The following is an 8,548-nucleotide window of genomic DNA, read 5'->3' as shown; positions in this document are numbered from 1 at the left end:
CGGAACCGCAGCTGTTTTCCATGCAGGGTACATAACAATGTAACCCTATGGAAAACAGTCACTGCTGTGCACATGAGCCGTAATTTCGTTTAAAAAGCCGCGCAGAATAGCTGCGGCAAAAAAGGAGCATGTCACTTCTTTTTCCTGAACCGCAGCGGTTCTGCACCCATAGACCTCCATTGTGAGGTCAAAATCGCAGTAAAACCCGCAGATCAAAAATATATCTGCGGGTTTTACTGCGATTTGATGTGCAGAACCGCTGCAGCAGGAAGTGCGGGGGAGCGGGCGGAAGTGTGTGGGCGGAGTGTGGCTGCCCCCCCGTGCTCCGATCCCGCCCCCCCGTGCTCCGATGCCCCCCCACCCCGTGCTCCGATGCCCCCCCCCAGTGCTCCGATGCCCCCCCCCGTGCCCTAATCTCCCCCCCTTATACTTACCCGGCGTCCCGGTGTCCGTCCGGCCGTCTTCTCCCTGGGCGCCGCCATCTTGCAAAATGGCGTGCGCATGCGCAGTGCGCCCGCCGAATCTGCCGGCCGGCAGATTCGCTCCAAAGTGCATTTTGATCACTGAGATATAACCTATCTCAGTGATCAAAATAAAAAAAAATAGTAAATGACACCCCCCCCCCCCCACTTTGTCACCCCCATTGGTAGGGACAATAAAAAAATTAAGAATTTTTTTTTTTTTTTTCACTAAGGTTAGAATAGGGGTAGGGGTAGGGTTAGGGGTAGGGTTAGGGTATTTTCAGCCATTTTAGCCCTAAAAAGCTTCCTAGGAAACACACAGTCTCTGCATAGAAAACTGCATAAAAAAAGGATAAAAAAAACGCATCAAAAAACGCATCAAAAAAGGACAAAAAAAGGACCAAAAAAAGGACCTGCGTTTTCTGCCAAGAGCTGCAGTTTTTTAAAAAAAACTGTCCTGAAAAAAAAAGGATGGAAATCCTGAACGTGTGAACATACCCTTAGGCCGGGGACACACACAATGTATAAAAAAACGGTCCGTTTTTCACGGACGAGAATCGCACAAATGTTCCCAAAACAGTGATCCGTGTGCAGTGCGAGGATGCGATTTTCTCGCATCAAATGATTCGTGTGACATCCGTGTGTCATCCGTATGGTGATATTTTCTCACACACGTGCAAAATGAGCAAATAATGGCTGAGCCTTTCCTGTCACCTGCCCAATGCCTGAGAATTTCTCGCACGTCACACTGATGGTCCGTGTGCTGTGCGATTTTTTCTCACCCCCATAGACTTTCATTGGCGATTCTCGGCCGAGAAACGCTGACAATCGCAGCATGCTGCGATTTCACTCGGATCCTGAATACGGCCGAGAAAATATCGGATGATGGGAGCTGCCCCATAGATTAACATTGGGACGAGTGCTATGCGATTTTTTATCGCATTGCACTCGTCCGTATTACGGTCTAGTGTGACCCCGGCCTTAGGGCTCATCTCCACTTGTGAGGAAAACGGACGAGTGCAATCCGATAAAAAATCGGATTGCACTCGGACCAATGTTAATCAATATGTGACACTCCATTTGCGATTTTTTTCCCAGCCGAAATCGGACTGAGAAAAATCTGTGTCGGCTGAGAAAAAAATCGCAGCATGCTGCGTATTGCTGAGATTCTCGGACGAGACTCGCCAATGCAAGTCAATGGGTGCGAGAAAAAAACCGCACAGCACTCGCACCATGCGAGTGCTGTCCGATTTTTACGCACCCGTGTCCTTAGAAAAGCCGGCAATTCAGCACAGAGTACAGTAAAATCACACTGACAGGTTAGATGAGAATAGATATATACACATAGAATAGGTATATATACATATATATATGTCAGGGAGACACCTATATATATATATATTTATATTTAATGCAGCGCTAGAGAGCTTTAAAGCTGGTAATTCAATTACCGGCTTTTGCTATCTCCTTCACAAACCCGACATGATATGAGACCTGGTTTACATACAGTAAACCATCTCATATCACCATTTTTTTTGCATAATCCACACTACTAATGTTAGTAGTGTGTATATGCAAAATTTGGGCATTCTAGCTATTATATTTAAGGGTTAAATGGCGGAAAAAATTGGCGTGGGCTCCCGCACAATTTTCTCCGCCAGAGTAGTAAAGCCAGTGACTGAGGGCAGATATTAATAGCCTGGAGAGGGTCCATGGCTACTGCCCCCCCCTGGCTAAAAACATCTGCCCCCAGCCACCCCAGAAAAGGCACATCTGGAAGATGCGCCTATTCTGGCACTTGGCCACTCTCTTCCCATTCCCGTGTAGCGGTGGGATATGGGGTAATGAAGGGTTAATGTCACCTTGCTATTGTAAGGTGACATTAAGCCTAATTAATAATGGAGAGGCGTCAATTATGACACCTATCCATTATTAATCCAATTGAAAGATAGGGTTAAAAAAATACACACACACATTATTAAAAATTATTTTAATTAAATAAAAACAAAGGTTGTTGTAATTTTTTATTTAACGCCCAATCCACTCAGTGAAGACCCTCGTTCTGTGACAAAAAAATAATAATAAACCAACAATATACTTACCTTCCACAGATCTGTAAAGTCCAACGATGTAAATCCTTCTGAAGGGGTTAAAACATTTTGCAGCCAGGAGCTGTGCTAATGCAATGCTACTCCTCGCTGCAAAACCCCTGGGAATGAGGCTAAATATAGATCAATGAGCTATATTTAGCTTCATTTGCGTTGAGGCGCCCTCTGCTGGATGTTAATAGATCGTGGGAACTTTCCTAGAAAGCTCCCAGGCTCGAGTTCATATGAGGACAACCAGCAGAGGGCGCCTCTTAAAATACTTTTTAATAATGTGTTTGTGTATTTTTTAACCCTTTACTAGTATTGGATTAATAATGGATAGGTGTCATAATTGACGCCTCTCCATTATTAATTTGGCTTAATGTCACCTTACAATAGCAAGGTAGCATTAACCCTTCATTACCCCATATCCCACCGCTACACGGGAATGGGAAGAGAGTGGCCAAGTGCCAGAATAGGCGCATCTTCCAGATGTGCCTTTTCTGGGGTGGCTGGGGGCAGGTGTTTTTAGCCGGGGGGGGGCAATAACCGTGGACCCTCTCCAGGCTATTAATATCTGCCCTCAGTCACTGGCTTTACTACTCTGGCGGAGAAAATTGTGTGGGAGCCCACTCCAATTTTTTCCGCCATTTAACCCTTAAATATAATAGCTAGAACGCCCAAATTTTGCATATACACACTACTAACATTAGTAGTGTGGAATATGCAAAAAAAAATGGTGATATGAGATGGTTTACTGTATGTAAACCAGGTCTCATATCATGTCGGGTTTAGGAAGGAGAGAGCAAAAGCCGGTAATTGAATTACCAGCTTTAAAGCTATCTAGCGCTGCATTAAATATAAATATATATATAGGTGTCTCCCTGACATATATATATGTATATATACCTATTCTATGTGTATATATCTACTCTCATCTAACCTGTCAGTGTGATTTTACTGTACTCTGCGCTGAATTGCCGGCTTTTCTAAGGACACGGGTGCGTAAAAATCGGACAGCACTCGCATGGTGCGAGTGCTGTGCGTTTTTTTTCTCGCACCCATTGACTTGCATTGGCGAGTCTCGTCCGAGAATCTCAGCAATACGCAGCATGCTGCGATTTTTTTCTCAGCCAACACAGATTTTTTATCGGATTGCACTCGTCCGTTTTCCTCACAAGTGGAGATGAGCCCTTATACGGCTTTCTACGGCCGTAGAAAATCGCAGCATGCTGCGTTTGTCACCGTATTGCGCAAATAAAACGTCAATGAAAGTCTATGGAAGCCCCAAAAATACGGATCACACACGGACCAGCAGTGTGACTTGCGGGAAATACGCAGCGCTGTTCGAGAGAAAAGCCGGTAATTCATTGCGTTGTACAGTAAAATCACACTGACAGCTTCCAGTAGAATAGGTAGAATAAATGTGTACACATAGAATAGGTATATATATATATATATATGTCAGTGAGACATATATATATATATATATATATATATATATATATATATATATATATATATATATATATATATATATATATATATATATATATATATATATATATATGTATATATATATATATATATATATAATATATATATATATATTAAAATTTCTTCCAGCGCTAGACAGCTTTAAAGCCGGTAATTCAATTACCGGCTTTTGCTTTCTCCTTCCTAAACCCGACATGATATGAGACATGGTTACATACAGTAAACCATCTCATATCACCATTTTTTTTGCATATTCCACACTACTAATGTTAGTAGTGTGTATATGCAAAATTTGGCCGTTCTAGCTAGTAAATTAAGGGGTTAAATTGCGGAAAAAATTGGCGTGGTCTCCCGCACAATTTTCTCCACCAGAGTAGTAAAGCCAGTGACTGAGGGCAGATATTAATAGCCTGGAGAGGGTCCATGGTTATTGGCACCCCCACCCTGGCTAAAAACACCTGCCCCCAGCCACCCCAGAAAAGGCACATCTGGAAGATGCGCCTATTCTGGCACTTGGCCACTCTCTTCCCATTCCCGTGTAGCGGTGATATATGGGGTAATGAAGGGTTAATGCCACCTTGCTATTGTAAGGTGACATTAAGCCAAATTAATAATGGAGAGGCGTCAATTATGACACCTATCCATTATTAATCCAATACTAGTAAAGGGTTAAAAAAATACACAAACACATTATTAAAAAATATTTTAATGAAATAAAAACAAAGGTTGTTGTAATATTTTATTGAATGCCCAATCCAATCACTGAAGACCCTCGTTCTGTAACAAAAAAAAACATAATAAACCAATAATATCCTTACCTTCCGCAGATCTGTAAAGTCCCACGATGTAAATCCATCTGAAGGGGTTAAAATATTTTGCAGGCACGAGCTGTGCTAATGCTCATGTCTGCAAAACCCCGGAGAATGTAGGTAAAGTAGGTCATTGACCTATATTTACCTGCATTTGCGGTGAGGCGCCCTCTGCTGGCTGTTCCTAGATCGTGGGAACTTTACTAGAAAGCTCCCTGGCTCGAGATCATATGAGGACAACCAGCAGAGGGCGCATCACCGTGAATGCAGGTAAATATAGGTCAATGACCTACTTTACCTACATTCTCCGGGGTTTTGCAGACATGAGCAACGTTGCATTAGCACAGCTCGTGCCTGCAAAATATTTTAACCCCTTCAGATGGATTTACATCGTGGGACTTTACAGATCAGCGGAAGGTAAGGATATTATTGGTTTATTATGTTTTTTTTGTTACAGAACGAGGGTCTTCAGTGATTGGATTGGGCGTTCAATAAAGTATTACAACAACCTTTGTTTTTATTTCATTAAAATATTTTTTAATAATGTGTTTGTGTATTTTTTTAAACCTTTACTAGTTTAGGATTAATAATGGATAGGTGTCATAATTGACGCCTCTCCATTATTAATCTGGCTTAATGTCACCTTACAATAGCAAGGTGGCATTAACCCTTCATTACCCCATATCCCACGGCTACACGGGAATGGGAAGAGAGTGGCCAAGTGCCAGAATAGGCGCATCTTCCAGATGTGCCTTTTCTGGGGTGGCTGGGGGCAGATGTTTTTAGCCGGGGGGGGGGGGGGCAATAACCGTGGACCCTCTCCAGGCTATTAATATCTGCCCTCAGTCACTGGCTTTACCACTCTGGCGGAGAAAATTGTGCGGGAGCCCACGCCAATTTTTTCCGCCATTTAACCCCTTAATTTACTAGCTAGAACAGCCAAATTTTGCATATACACACTACTAACATTAGTAGTGTGGAATATGCAAAAAAAATGGGGATATGAGATGGTTTACTGTATGTAATCCATGTCTTACATCATGTTGGGTTTAGGAAGGAGATAGCAAAAGCCGGTAATTGAATTACCGGCTTTCTGCTATATCGCGCTGGATGAAATATTAATATATATACATATATGTGTCTACTGACATATATTTATATATATAGACGGTATATATGTTTTTTTGTTTTTTTTTTACACATGGATCCCTTGTATATCCGTATGTCGGTTTTGCAAGCCTGCGATAAAAACACGCAGTACGGATGACATACGGATTACATACGGAGGATGCCATGCGCAAAAAACGCTGAAACACCCTGCCTACGGAGGAGCTACGGACCACTATTTTCGGGACTTTTCAGCGTATTACGGCCGTAATATACGGACCGTATTTTCATACGCTGAGTGTGAAGCCGGCCTGATTCTCCAGAGATGGGACCGCCGGTGTGAACGGTGCCCTGCCTGTGACGGCCGGTGTGAAAGGTGCCCTGCCTGTGACGGCCGGTGTGAAAGGTGCCCTGCCTGTGACGGCCGGTGTGAACGGTGCCCTGCCTGTGACGGCCGGTGTGAACGGTGCCCTGCCTGTGACGGCCGGTGTGAACGGTGCCCTGCCTGTGACGGCCGGTGTGAACGGTGTCCTGCCTGTGACCGCCGGTGTGAACGGTGCCCTGCCTGTGACCGCCGGTGTGAACGGTGTCCTGCCTGTGACCGCCGGTGTGAACGGTGCCCTGCCTGTGACCGCCGGTGTGAACGGTGCCCTGCCTGTGACCGCCGGTGTGAACGGTGCCCTGCCTGTGACCGCCGGTGTGAACGGTGCCCTGCCTGTGACCGCCGGTGTGAACGGTGCCCTGCCTGTGACCGCCGGTGTGAACGGTGCCCTGCCTGTGACCGCCGGTGTGAACGGTGTCCTGCCTGTGACCGCCGGTGTGAACGGTGCCCTGCCTGTGACGGCCGGTGTGAACGGTGCCCTGCCTGTGACCGCCGGTGTGAACGGTGCCCTGCCTGTGACCGCCGGTGTGAACGGTGCCCTGCCTGTGACCGCCGGTGTGAACGGTGCCCTGCCTGTGACCGCCGGTGTGAACGGTGCCTGTTATGGCTGGCAATCAGGCAACACAGCGTGCAGTAATCAGCGCACATACAGAGATCTGGCAATAACCAAAAGCAATAGGACGAGCTCTGAGACGTGGAATCTCTGTAGACTGCAGTACCTGATCTATCCTCACACAACTATAAGCAGCAGTGGATTGCGCCTATCAACTACCTATGCAACTCGGCACTGCCTGAGGAGCTGACTAGCCTGAAGATAGAAATACAAGCCTGACTTACCTCAGAGAAATACCCCAAAGGAATAGGCAGCCCCCCACATATAATGACTGTTAGCAAGATGAAAAGACAAACGTAGGAATGAAATAGATTCAGCAAAGTGAGGCCCGATATTCTAGACAGAGCGAGGATAGCAAAGAGAACTATGCAGTCTACAAAAAACCCTAAAACGAAAACCACGCAAAGGGGCAAAAAGACCCACCGTGCCGAACTAACAGCACGGCGGTGCACCCCTTTGCTTCTCAGAGCTTCCAGCAAAAGTTAATAGCAAGCTGGACAGAAAAAACAGAAAACAAACTAGAAGCACTTATCTAGCAGAGCAGCAGGCCCAAGGAAAGATGCAGTAGCTCAGATCCAACACTGGAACATTGACAAGGAGCAAGGAAGACAGACTCAGGTGGAGCTAAATAGCAAGGCAGCCAACGAGCTCACCAAAACACCTGAGGGAGGAAGCCCAGAGACTGCAATACCACTTGTGACCACAGAAGTGAACTCAGCCACAGAATTCACAACAGTACCCCCCCCTTGAGGAGGGGTCACCGAACCCTCACCAGAACCCCCAGGCCGACCAGGATGAGCCACATGAAAGGCACGAACAAGATCTGGGGCATGGACATCAGAGGCAAAAACCCAGGAATTATCTTCCTGAGCATAACCCTTCCATTTGACCAGATACTGGAGTTTCCGTCTAGAGACACGAGAATCCAAAATCTTCTTCACAATATACTCCAATTCCCCCTCCACCAAAACAGGGGCAGGAGGCTCCACAGATGGAACCATAGGTGCCACGTATCTCCTCAACAACGACCTATAGAATACATTATGTATGGAAAAGGAGTCTGGGAGGGTCAGACGAAAAGACACCGGATTGAGAATCTCAGAAATCCTATACGGACCAATAAAACGAGGTTTAAATTTAGGAGAGGAAACCTTCATAGGTATATGACGAGAAGATAACCAAACCAGATCCCCAACACGAAGTCGGGGTCCCACACGGCGTCTGTGATTAGCGAAAAGCTGAGCCTTCTCCTGGGACAAGGTCAAATTATTCACTACCTGAGTCCAGATCTGCTGCAACCTGTCCACCACATAATCCACACCAGGACAGTCCGAAGACTCAACCTGTCCTGAAGAGAAACGAGGATGGAACCCAGAATTGCAGAAAAATGGAGAGACCAAGGTAGCCGAGCTGGCCCGATTATTAAGGGCGAACTCAGCCAACGGCAAAAATGACACCCAATCATCCTGGTCAGCAGAAACAAAACATCTCAGATATGTTTCCAAGGTCTGATTGGTTCGTTCGGTCTGGCCATTAGTCTGAGGATGGAAGGCCGAGGAAAAAGATAGGTCAATGCCCATCCTACCACAAAA

At 45.6% G+C, this 8,548-nt stretch overlaps 1 protein-coding gene across 2 annotated transcripts in view; it reads left to right on the top strand.

Moving 5' to 3' along the window:
* The window catches only part of SLC44A2 (solute carrier family 44 member 2 (CTL2 blood group)), a 1,192,885-nt gene that overhangs the window by 1,082,219 nt on the left and 102,118 nt on the right, over nt 1–8,548 (top strand). The window lies entirely within an intron of this gene.

The sequence above is a fragment of the Ranitomeya imitator genome, chromosome 4 (genome assembly GCF_032444005.1).
Source record: "Ranitomeya imitator isolate aRanImi1 chromosome 4, aRanImi1.pri, whole genome shotgun sequence".
In the NCBI taxonomy this organism is placed as follows: Eukaryota; Metazoa; Chordata; class Amphibia; order Anura; family Dendrobatidae; genus Ranitomeya; species Ranitomeya imitator.
This window is presented reverse-complemented; position numbering and strand designations above follow the sequence as displayed.